At 35.7% G+C, this 13,231-nt stretch overlaps 1 protein-coding gene across 5 annotated transcripts in view; it reads right to left on the bottom strand.

Moving 5' to 3' along the window:
• The window catches only part of Spock3 (SPARC (osteonectin), cwcv and kazal like domains proteoglycan 3), a 466,472-nt gene that overhangs the window by 69,459 nt on the left and 383,782 nt on the right, over positions 1-13,231 (bottom strand). The gene's annotated exons all lie outside the window — the stretch shown is intronic.

The following is a 13,231-nucleotide window of genomic DNA, read 5'->3' as shown; positions in this document are numbered from 1 at the left end:
CTCACTCATAAGTGGATACTAGATGATGTAAAGCAACGGATAACCAGACTGCAACCCATAACTCCAGGGAAGCTAACTAGCAGGGAGGACTCTAGAAGGGACCTATGGATCGCCCAGTGAGGAGAAATAGATGAGATCTACATGAACAAACTGGGGGTGGGGGTAAAGGAGTTCAAGGGATGGGAGATGAGAACATAGGGGAATGGGAGCTTTGAGCTGGAACAGGGACAGAGTGGGAGAGCAGGGAAAGAGATGCCATGATAAATGAAGACATCATGGGAATAAGGAGGAACAGAGTGCTAGGAAAGTTCCCAGGGATCCACAAGGATGACCCCACCTTAGATTACTGGCAATAGCCGAGAGGTTGCCTGAACTGGTCTACTCCTGTAATCAGATTGGTGAACACCCTGTCATCATAGATCCCTCAGTCAGTGAATGATGGAAGTAGATGCAGAGATCCATGGCCAAGATGCCTGGGCGAGCTCCGGGAGTCCAACTGATGAAAGAGAGGAGGGATTCTATGAGCAAGGGACATTGAGATCATGATGGAAAAACATACAGAGACAGCCAGCCAAACTAGTGCAAACACATGAACTGTGGACCAATAGCTGTGGAGCCCCCATGGGACTGAACTAGGCCCTCAACATAAGCGAGAGAGTTGTTTAGCATGAACTGTTTAGAGGACCCCCAGGCAGTGGGATTGGGATCCATCCCTGGTGTATGAGCGGGGTTTTTGGAGCCCAGTGCCTGTGGTGGGACAGCTTGCACAGCCTTGGTGCAGGGAGGAGGGGCTTGGACCTGCCTCAGTTGAATGTACCAGACTCTGCTGACTCCCCATGGGAGACCTTGCCTTGGAGGAGGTGGGAATGGGGGGTTGGGTTGAGGAGGAAGCCTGAGAGGCAGTAGGAGGGAGGAGAGGGGATCTGTGATTGGTATGTAAAATGAATAGAAAATGTAATAATAAAAATTTCTTAATAAAAATAAAAAAAGAAAGGCATACAAAGAAGTTAGTATTAGCAAAAGAAAGAAGCCACCGTGAATTTTTCAGCTTCAGAAAAATAAATAGATAATAAATAAACAAATGTTATTTGGGGCAGCAGAGATGGTTCAGCAAAGACACTTGCTTCACCAGCCGGGAAACCTGAATTCCATTCCTGGGACACGTGAAGATGAAGGAAGAGAACCTATTCCCCAAACATGTCTTCCTGTCCTCCATACATACACTATAGCAGTCACCCCCCCCCACAGACATCACACAGTAACAACAATAACAGAATAATAAATATATTAGTTTTAAAAGCTATGGTCTCATATAACCCAAAGAAGCCTAGAGTGCATTATATTCATTGGTCTTGAACTCTAATCCTCTCCTTAGACTGCCTTAGTTGGGTATTTCTTCTTCAGGCTAATGACATAATTAAATAAAATTTCCTGAGCTATTTTTCACATTGGGATCATATATTTCCTAATATTATGAAAGACTTTACTTCACTAGAATTGAAATTCTGCAGGAAGTCAGCATTGTTGCTCTGCTAAAGAGTATTTTCATATTATACTGAGCAGAATGCTGTGCAGAGCAAGCAGAAATAATATTCATTATGCAATGGCAATCCTTACTGCTGATTATCCTCCTCATGCTGTCTTGAATATTTGGAGAAAGCAGAGTAACTCTGGATGAAATTAAGCCACAGTTAAAGAAGAGCGTTACAGATTTCCTTTTGAATGGGAATCACGTTTACTTTTTTTCTAGTCCTTTTTAAATATCATGAAATCTACATTTTCAGTACGATTTTAATGATCAAAACCAATCATCCCTTTGTAGCAGTTAGGCTTAAGAAAAACTGATTAGGCAGACATTCCTTTATAGTTTCAGAGCAGATAAATAGAACAACAAAAACAATGTCTACACTCAGTGTAACTCATATGTCAATAATACAGTGATTGTACAGACTAGCATTAGGGCATTTTATTACCTGAATTTTGTGAACATGTCACAAAACCACTAAAATCAGGCCTAGAAGGTATCTGATTTATAATCTAAAATGAAATCACAATTGAGTTTCCTAAAGATTATACACTACAGTTCTTACAGTTAATTCAGACTAGTGAATAGCTGAGTTCACATGGTAAACACAGCAGTGTCAATACTCTAGCAGATACAATAGAGGCTACATTGATTTCATTAACTATTCTTTGGACTAGTGGCAATTGAAATGCAGACACACACTCTTTTTTTTATTAAGACATTTTTTATTCATTCCATATACTAACCACAGATCTCTCCCTCATTCCTCCTCTTGCTCCTCCCCAGCCCTCCCCCCATCCATCCCTCATCCCCTCCTCTGAAAAGATATGGCCTCCCATGGAGAGTCAGCAAAGCCTGGTACATTCAGCTGAGGCAGGTCCAAGCCCCTCCCCCCGCATCAAGGCTGTCCAAGGTGTCCCACCACAGGCAATGTGCTCCAAAAAACTTTACACACACACACACACACACACACACACACACACACACACACACACACACTAATTTTACACACACACAAGTTTTCAATTAGGTAAAAAATTAACATATTTTTAAATTAAAGATTTATTTTTTGATTATGGGAGTGTGTCTGTGTAAGAGTATGTGTACGTAAGTACATTTGCCCAAAGAGGCCAGAGGTATCTGGCCTATTTGGACCTGAGAGTCTAAATGTTTGTGAGCTCCCAAGTGTGGGTGCTGGAAATCCAACACAAGTCCTCTATAAGAGTAGTATACGCTGTCAATTGCTGAGCCATCTCTCTAGCCGATAGTTCATAGATTTTGCATTGCCAGTTACTTACAAGAGGCTTGAATGCAGAAAATCTTTGATAAATTGCTTCTTCAAATGAGCACAGCATGGATAGTCCTGTTTTGACTAAGGAAGGAGTTGGAGAACATGCATTTCACATTTGAGGAGACAGAGAGAGACAGGATAAACTACTGAGGTTCTATTTTGGCTGTCATGGTTTGCAAAACCCTGAATCACTTGGCTGTCAGGTATGCGCCGTGCGCAGAATTCTTTTTTTTTTTTTTTTTTTTTTTTGTTACAGAGTGATGCTTTGAAATGCCCTAAGACATAAAGTACAACATAGGGAAATGGTCAATAAAAGGCTTTGGCTTTCTCATTTGAACTGCTTGGGGAGCTGCCACATGCTTTGAGTGCTCCAGGCTGAACACTGTGTGAAGCAAACACTTGACATCAAACATGGCCAGGTGAACAGAAGAAACTCAGCACTGATCTCTCCTATATGCACTAATTGAGAATGTGTAGACTTGCCCTGCCCTGCTTTAGTGCTTGGGTGGGAACGTCTTATACCAGGGAGCATAGATGGGATTCTGGAAGCCAGCGTGCTTGCTAGGGAAGAAAACACGTGCAGAGTGTCATTTCCCCTCTGTGCAGTCACATGTCACTAATGGAGCTGATGTGCTGTGCCGCTACATCAATCATGTCACTATCATTTCTTGCTAAAGAATTTCCAACAGGTGAAGTAAAATATATTGCTAGTCACACTTCAAGATTTACAAAACTATAATCAGGATTAGACTGTTCACTGACATACTGATTAGTTGTTTGGTTTGAGGCACTCAATAAAACACAGAAGAAGCTACTATTTTACATTTTTTTAAAGTTCATATGAACACAAATGTAGACTTTTTTTCACTTTGTTCCACATCTCCTAAGTCTTCGTTACCGTACGCTCTAGTCCTGTGAATTTGTCTTCTTTAGCTATCACAAGTAAACGGAACGACAGGACACTTCCTTTTTACAACCGGCTCATTTCACTTAGCACAGTTCATTCAAAGCTCATCCATAATGAACCACGTGTCTGAAATCTTGTTCTTATTCAGATGAATAATCTTATCTGACATTTAAACATTCATACTTATGTTAGACAAAATATCACTCAATAGCTATCCAGATTATTTTTACATTTAGGCCATTGGAAATAATACCACTATGAACATGGATATACTAATATTTTATTATCAATTTTGTACTATACTTATCCATGTGAAATCACAGAATCATATATTAATTTATGTTATTTTTAAGAACTGTCACATTCATTTATATCCTATCTTCATTCTTTAAGAGTTTCAACTTCTCCATATCCTTTCCATACCTGTTGTCTTTTACTGACAGTAGCTACACGAATGTTTGTAATTAGTCATATTTTAATAAGAGTAACTATATTTGCATGAGATTAACAGTTTCAGTAGTAAAACTCATCACAGGTTTTTTGCAGTTATATCTTTGTCTTCAAACTAGCACACCTTTACAGTTAACACATTAGTTATTTATTTTCTTAATGTTTTGCAACATTTTTCTAGGTAGTACAAAGTTTTTCTATATTTAGTTAATTATTTCTTATATGAATTAAAAACATCTTTCCTCAAAATACATGTTTCCATATTTAATACACACACAAACGCATTGACACCAAACACATAGATGCATAGAGACAGAGAGGAATGTTTGTTTTAGTCTCTTATTAACTTCTCTGATTTGTCTATTAGCTATCCCAATTCTGCATCTTGTATGTGCTAGGAAAACCATCAGAATCATCCACAAAAGGATTATGAAGTAAATACTCAGATCATGTCCTGAGGTCTTGAATTACAGCTTTAAGAAAATATCTGGGAGTTCCAAGTGCCTAACAGTTTTCGTCATGGTGCTATCCTCATTGGCTAGTGCCCAGCTTTCTAAACTAGAGATTGTGCTCTACATGGGAGTCATATAAATGAATATGGGGTTTGCAAAAATTTGCCAACACTAAAACATTTTACATGTGGTAGCCAGAAATTAATCCAAGTTCAAATGGGTCGTGAATTTGAGGTGTTCCTGCCGGGCTCACCTATGCTGACTTCTGCAATATTAGTGCAGTGTCAGTTCTGAACAGTGTTCACTTCAAATTCTGCATGCACTCATGCTATGCATGGCTATTGAACAGTGCTGGGAACACCTTGACTCAGGGTTTCAAGACCTCTGTAGGTTTACGAATATCAGTCTTTATAGTCTACTATACAAAATATTTTCTCTTTTAAAAACATAAGGTTTTAAGAAAAAATTCAAAGACATTTAGTATTTTACTATAATAATTCCTCAGTGTATAACTATCAAATTAGTATACATTTTAATTTTATTTTGTTATATTTGATATAAAATTGCTGTTTGGCTTTAAACTGTTGCTAACTTGGGCTTCATGAAACATAAAGTGAATTTTGACTGTGATTAAGCTAGAATTTCCAATAATTTTTCATCTGTCTTTACTCAATTAGAATATAATTACATCTTTTCCATGCCTCATATTCTCACAACATGCTCCAATCCCAATTCATGGAGACACCTCTTCTTTGACCATTGCTGTTACATATACATCTAAACAAACAGATGTATAAATCCAACCTCTTGAATCTGTTAAGCGTAGCTTGCATGTCTATGTTCCAGGACTGATTGCTTAGTATTAGAATATCAATCAAGGGACTCATCCCTGGGGAAGACTAAGTTTCCATTTCTCAGCTGTTGTTAATTGCTTGTAAGTCTTTATCTAAAATGACCCTGAATATACTTTTCTAATTATGTATTTCATATTTATGACAAAGGGTATATTCAGCATTGACCTTCAAATAATCAAAGTATTAATCAACTTTGAAAATGCTCCATATACTACAGTACCAAATATTTAGCCAAAGTTTAATTTTAATATAAAAGTAAAAAACTTTGATCTCATTAGAACGAAATTTTGATTTTTTTCTTGAGCATATGGCAATATTATAGTTACGAAAACAGTTTTCCTAAAGTACTTTTATGACATATTGTCAGTTAATATTTGATTTTCATATTTATTTTTATCTACTTATATATCTGGGATTGTAACAGGCCCTCAGATCTTAATACAATTGATGCCATGATGGAAGTTCCATTCTGGCCTTAGAGCCCAGAAACACTTACCAAAATGACAACGAGGGCCTAATCAATCAAAGTCCACAGTTCTGGCAAAGTTCCTAAACATGCTAACTTTACTCTTTGGCTTCTGTAGTTCTGTTTCCAGCTATCTGTTCCTGATAACTGAGATGTGTCAACCCAGGATGTGCTTTTGTGCTTAAGAGCTTATCCTAAGAAAGGTTCTACAGCACTCAGGTCTTGATCACACGGTGGGGTTGCCAGAAAGCTAGTAAATACTTTCTACTGGCTTGAAATCATGTCCAGATGGTCTTCTCTGGTGGAAGATCTCATAAAAATCTCTTGACAAACATAGGCTTGTGAATGGAAAGATTTTTAGAAATCCTGTTCTAGAAAACACAGTGACAGCAATTTTAAGACAAAGGTACAAAGACTTATCAAACTTTGTGTGTAAATGGTGTTGTTAAAAAGTGATGTGGCCCCTAACATGTCAATGGAGATTAGCTGATTTGAACGCATATGCATTCTGTGGGTTATTTTTCTTCAGTAGTGCGGATTTGTAATCCTTCATGTCAGTTGTTATATCCCTTCACCTGCACCATCATCCAAATACAAGGCATGTGAAGGCCATCATGATAGTGGCAGAGGCTGAGATTACCAAACAGCCATGAGTCCTGCTTCTAAATGGTTAAATTAATGTTGTTTATGTAGAAGAAGCATCCTGTAATACAGAATTTTGATAGTTTAGTTTCTCTTTGCTGCTTTTACAGGTCATCCATTTGATCCCAGGTCCTCTACTCAGTAAATCATCAAGGGCTACACTGAATAATCAAAGAAATAAGATCTCCATAACACTGCCTTAGGATCAGTATCCATGTGTAGAATCCATGCTAGTGGGTAGAGAAGCAAGTTCCAAATGGGGAGCATCATTTAGAGGATTAAGAAGCTTTGACCAGAGACCCTTATAGAATCTTTATGATTTATTTATTACTTTCCTCTGTCTGTACAAAACCTAGGATTTTCCCCTCATCCAATATCAAGTCTCAAGTGTGTTATGGAGTCAAATTTTCCCAAGCAGTTTCTGATCTTTCCTATAACTAAGTTAAACTTCACAGAACATTTAAAAGTTGTATTTGAATAACTGATATGTCCTATATAAACTTTCTACCTTTCAGGTTGAAACAACTGTTACTCAAGTACACTTTTTATATACAGAGGAGGAAATATGGAAGTTGTCTGCTTGAGAGGCTAGTCTCAGTCATTCAGGGAGTTATTCTACATTGTTAATCTTTAGGTTTTGCCAAAGCAGAGTGGCATAATATATCTATCTGATTATACAGCAGAAGAAAAGCTCATATGCCTCTGTAGCATGGACAGAACACCTGTGTATGAAGGCCTTTGATGAGGTTTTTCCCATTATACTGATGGGTCACTCTAGAACCAATTAAATGTCAAATGGTCACTGAGAAAATCATGTTTGTATATTCTACTTCGGAGTTAGGGATATTCCTCCAGCCCTTCTCAGATGTTTGAATACTTACTACTAAGATTTTATAGGTTCTTGGCTGGTGTAGTCCTCACAGGTCTGTTTTGATATGTGCTCTTGGATATATGGGAAATGCTGCTTTCTAACTAACCCAACCTGTCTTCTGAATTTGGACTGTATTAGTCTGTATCTTCATATGCTACTGATGTTTTTACTTCATATGTTTGTTTTACCTGAGAATTCTTAGATAAGATAAAAAAATCTATAATTTTATTAAAACTGTATCTGCCAACATTAACAAGTATACATTAGCAATTTTAAATATATAAAAGTACATATATATTTCAAAAATACATATAATAAAAGGAAAATGAAATTACTTGCACATATTGTGTATTTAATATAAAGTAAAATGATTATATAAAAATGTAGTTACTTAAATTGAAAAGAGTGAATTGAAATTTTAGGAAATAGAAAATAAGATCATCATATAATTAGAAACATAATTATAAAGAAACTAACAAAACATATGACAACATCATTCTGTTCATGTTCACTGTTCCTTTTCATTTTAGGTATATATAAAGATATATTCAAACAACATATACTTATGTGTGTGTTTTCTAGGTTATATATTTAATATCAGGTCTTTTACTCAACAAGTCACTATACACACACACACACACACACACACACACACACACACACAGAGAGAGAGAGAGAGAGAGAGAGAGAGAGAGAGAGAGAGAGAGAGAGAGAGAGGCAGGGGAATCTCAGTTGTTATATAGATGAAAGAAAAACATTGTCATTATTTCTGATGAATATTTACATGGTTGCTTTATCTAGTCTATGGAAGCAATTATTTGCCATCAAGACAATGTTAGTCTAAAAATTGTATAAAATTAAATTTTTAGTAATTAATTGCAAAGAAAGCAGCTAATGTTGGGTAAACAATAGCTATAATAGACCATGAAATGTGGCTATTTTCACGCTGTAATTTTAATTTTTTAAAAAATTTCTTTTATAGTCTTGAGGCTTTAATATAATTACATTATTTTGCCTTTCCCCTCTCCATTCTAAACTCTCTAATATATCTCCTTGATCTTTTTCTCCAATTTATGCCATTTTTCTCATTAATTGTTGCTACCTACATATATGTCTATGAATATTTTTTCACATAGAACTGGAGTTTTAAAACTTGTTATCAGAATTGAAGACATCACTCTGTGGTTGGCTTACTGTTCATTCAATTAGATTAAATTATCTCAAACTTAGGTGGGACTGAGGAATCCGTTCCTCCCATAGCTTCTTTGTAGTCTTAGGAGCCTGAAAACCTAAACATTATTTTGAATTCCTTTCTAGAAGTTTACTTCACGTTTTCAATTTGCTATTGGGTTAGTTATTTGTTTAATTGCTGCAATAAAACGCCCAACAATTGCAATGTAAGCTTGTAAGCTTTGTTTTGTTTCATAGTTTAAGGATATAATCCATCATGGAAGTCTTGGAGACAGGAACTTAAAACAGCTGATCCCATCATATTAAAAGTATTACAAATTCACCCTTTGCATTGATTCTCTTGTAAGCTTTTTTTTTCTATAGCTTGTTGACTCTCTGAGAAAGTATAAGTTCTGGATTAAAACTTTTTGATATCATTTTACATGTTTATTTTAATACAAAGTCTATTAAGTGGTAATAATAGATTCCCATTCCCTTAACAAATTGTTGGAAATCCTCATTATTTCTTACCCTAAGAAAGAAAGCCATCTGGGTTCATCTTGATTCATTGTTCATCAGGAACAAACAGGATCTTTCCAAGTGATAAATGTGGCAAGCAATATATTTACTTGGAGTGAATCTGTTCCATACAGTTCAATGATTGAAAGCCGAGTGATAAAATCAAATGACTGCATAAGAAAAGAGCTTGAAGGTATCTGTCACATCTTGAAGAAAGACATTCTATCAAGTAGTTTAAGTGAAAGCATCCAGGTAATCCATCCATCTCTGTTTTATTTGTTTGTTTGTTTGTTTTCCTGCGAGCACTCTATGGGAAACACTGAGGCCATTTTCAGTGAGGTACACTTCAGTTCAAGCAAATCCTATTTTCTTGAATTTCTCTTTAAAATTCTAGGTCAGTACTTCCTCAATTGACAAAAGAATATATTTCAGTGCATGTTTGTGTAGTATTTAAAGATTGAAATCCACAGTAATTTCTTTATTAATTAAATAAAATTAAATACTTTTCCTTGGTTGTGTGTGTGAGGGGGGGATAGGGGGAGGTCAGGGGCTTGCTTCTTGGAGGATGGTGTAGTCCCTTGCAAGGGAAACTGGCTTTTGAACTCAAGATCCTCACTGAGTGCTTTTTCTGCTGATGGAATTTTGCATTACAATGGAAACTCTTACTGCAATACAAACTCCAGGGAAGCCTGTGCAAATAATGCATTTGCCAACAGCTGTAAAGGTGTTACAGAATGCACTTGCCCTGGGATTCTCATGGCATTCTTCCCTATGTTTTCCGTGCAATAATAGCTTGTTTGCACACCTGTGAGTTTGCTGGCTCCACTTCTGCAATTCCCAAATAGTATTTTGTCTCATTTTCTGTAGATACTGATATTGTGTTCCTTAGCTAACCTGAACGATGACATTTCTTTTTCAAGAGAAATTTAGCTAAATCAGATTATGTTTGCACCTTGGTTCTGTTCATCTGCAGCAACTTCACCCCCCACAAACTGTATAAATTCAGGAGTTCATATAGCAAGTAGGTTAGAATTGGATAAGGTTCCCTCACAGTCAGAAATAGAAGCCAAGAAATGGGCATGGTGATTAAATTTAGAGGAGAGCAGGAGGGGGGCGCTTCCTACTTTATGCATTTGATACATCTTAATGTCTTGGGATATTTGAAAATAACCAAATTAGGAGTCATACAAAGGGAGAGGATACAACTGTCACAAAATAAGAAGTCAAAATCCTACCAACTAAATTTGATGTAGCAAACTAAGTAGATTTAAAAATGAAAAGATTAAAAATTTCAAGGTCAGGGGCTCAGACACAAATGATATAACATTAAAGAAATATAATCAGACTAATTATAAATTAGATGGGGCATATGTTAGGTTTATCATTTTATAGTACAAGAACTTCAAATTTTATACATGTGAAATTCTTCTCATATAATTATTAGGTATGGTTAAATTGTACTAATAACAGTACTGATCCAATCTTTAACTTCTTGAGTGTTCATTTACAGAGTCTGTAAAGTGCTGTTAATGTTGCTGTTGCCCAAATCATCTTGAGGATTTGATAATACCTTTTTAAAAACCTGTTCCAACACATAAATCAGGTAAACATACAGTGAACCAGAATGCTTCTTTTAATATCTACTTATATTTATTTACAGGTGTGTGTGTGTGGGGGGGGGACACGTATGAATAGGTTGCTGTGGATGACAGAAGAGGGTATCAGATGCCCTGAGTAGATGGGTGCTCAGAGGCTTGCTCATCATCTGAAGGCAAAGCTAGTCTCTTAATTCCTGAGCATTTCTCCAGCCCTGAGAATATTTCTTTTAAAAGCTCTCTATCTCAATCTTGATCCTACCATATGGCTTCTTACGTTGACCTCAAAGCATCACTAGTACTATTTACAAATAGTCCTCCTTAATTGCAAATTTTTTTTTACAATTAGAACTATGCATTGCATATTTATGTAGCTATGTGTTAGACACACAAATTAGATTTATTTTACATTCCGTAGGGAGCATTATTCAATTTGTAAGAAATACTTGGATTTTGTTCTTTTGGTATACGAAGCTTCAATGTGGAATTTTATTCTCATGTTACCTAACTAGATTTCTCAAGCACAAAGGTATACAATGTACTACAATTTTCCCTGCAACCATAGGTCCACAAACAACAGAGGTGAGTAATCACAGACTGAAACCGCAGAAATTTTGGGCCCTTTCCTTAATTGACTTCTGGCATTTTGTCAAACTGATATAAAGCTGATGTACTTTGACCACTTCCAAATTATCGGGCAGTAGTTTTCCTCTGGATACTTATGCCATTGTATTTCCATTCCAAACAGTGACTGTTAAGTGGCCTTTTTCTTGCTTGTATTATGATAATTCTAAACATAAGCTCTTAAGTAATAACACTGTGTCAAAAAGATTTTCCAGGATTTTGAAGCAAGTCAGTCATAGAATTTTTATTAACACTACACTCTGTCCATTGTATTTTATTGCATGCCAAGCCTGGGTTTTATTATCTCATTCTTGTTCTCATCTGAAGTCTTAGTAATTAAAACTGAGTTCTCTGTTAAAATATGTTTATTACACACAATCCTGAGCTTTGCAGTAAGTATAGAAATCAACAATTCAGTTCTCAGTTGTACTGGGCCTATTGAGCAGTTAAGATGGATTGAAGGAATAAGGGGTTATATGAGTAGATGCCCAATTACTAGGGTGATGATAGCAGGAATATTGCATAAGCCCTGGAAATCAGAACCAGCAAAATGCCAAGGTGCCATTTTAAAAAGGGGAAGCCACTTTCAATGATCTTAACATATATTAGAAGCCCATTCTAATAATGCCGTGTCTTAATCCATAATGAAAATTGCCTCTTAATGGCCATGGATTGTAAGGATACAACTGTTTTTTGTTTTGTTTTGTTTTTCTTTTTCTTGAGTCAACACTGATGGTGGGGGTGGGCTTTTCAGTGATGTAATTACTATATTCATCCACATTCCTGTCAGTAATCTAAGTAAACTTGTTGGTTCACAGAGACAAACTTGTTGGAAATTGTTTCATTGGTCTGTGGTCGTTGTACCACATTGGGGGAGCAAACATTTTCAAATTTCCCAGTAAAAGTCAAGAAGATCCTTGGTGAAGTTAGTAAAATTTGAATGCAGTCTGTAGAAAATGTTTTAGCAAATTAAATGATGTTCTATGAGAAACTAGCACCTACACTCATTTTAAGTTCTCTGTCGCTGACCTTCTGGATAAAAAATAACATGGTAATAATGAAGTGATGATTATAAAGTAATGTCTTGTATATATCTATAGAGGAGACCACAGCCCTTACTTTTTAATTCTCTCAAATGAATGAGAAATGTAAGAGGAGAGAGTTAAATGCTGGTTAAAATAATAATTGGTCTTTTAATCTATAAATATGGCCCAACTCTTTCATCTACTACAGTACAAAGGGTTTCTACCTGGCTAGGCTTAAACTCCTTGATTGTTACAGAAGAGCTACCACCATTACTTGTTTATAAAAGGTATCCCACACATTTCACAAGGGCACTGCAAGAGAAATACCATAATTACAGGAAAAAGTTGTATGGCTAAGAGTTAAAGAAATTACTGATTAAAGATGTGCACTAAATAATCTTAAACATTAATTAAAAGTAATTGCTTAATAGTTTCAACGATAAAATAATGAATTCTATAGGCTAATGTCAAGGCAAACAAAAATCAGAATGGTTAAATTTTAGGCATGGTATAAAATTTAATATTAGACACATAAATTGTCAAAAGTATTACAGTATCTTTAATGGTGATATCAAAAGTCTTATATATATATATATATATATATATATATATATATATATACACAATAGAGAAGCAAAAAATCTTTTCACTTAACATAAAGTCTTTCTGTACTTAAGGTTGTTGACACACATACATATATATTTACATTTTATATATGCTATATATATCGTATAATTACTTTTGGAGTAAATGAATAAATAATGTTAAAAAAATAATTTGTGGAGTTAAATGGCTTCATTTCAATTTCAGTTTATGTTTAAGAAGATAGTTTCCACCTTC

Source organism: Peromyscus californicus, unplaced genomic scaffold (genome assembly GCF_007827085.1).
Source record: "Peromyscus californicus insignis strain IS unplaced genomic scaffold, ASM782708v3 Scaffold_23__1_contigs__length_62951481, whole genome shotgun sequence".
NCBI lineage: Eukaryota > Metazoa > Chordata > Mammalia > Rodentia > Cricetidae > Peromyscus > Peromyscus californicus.
The sequence above is the reverse complement of the archived record's forward strand: the minus strand, read 5'-3'. Positions and strand labels throughout refer to the sequence as shown.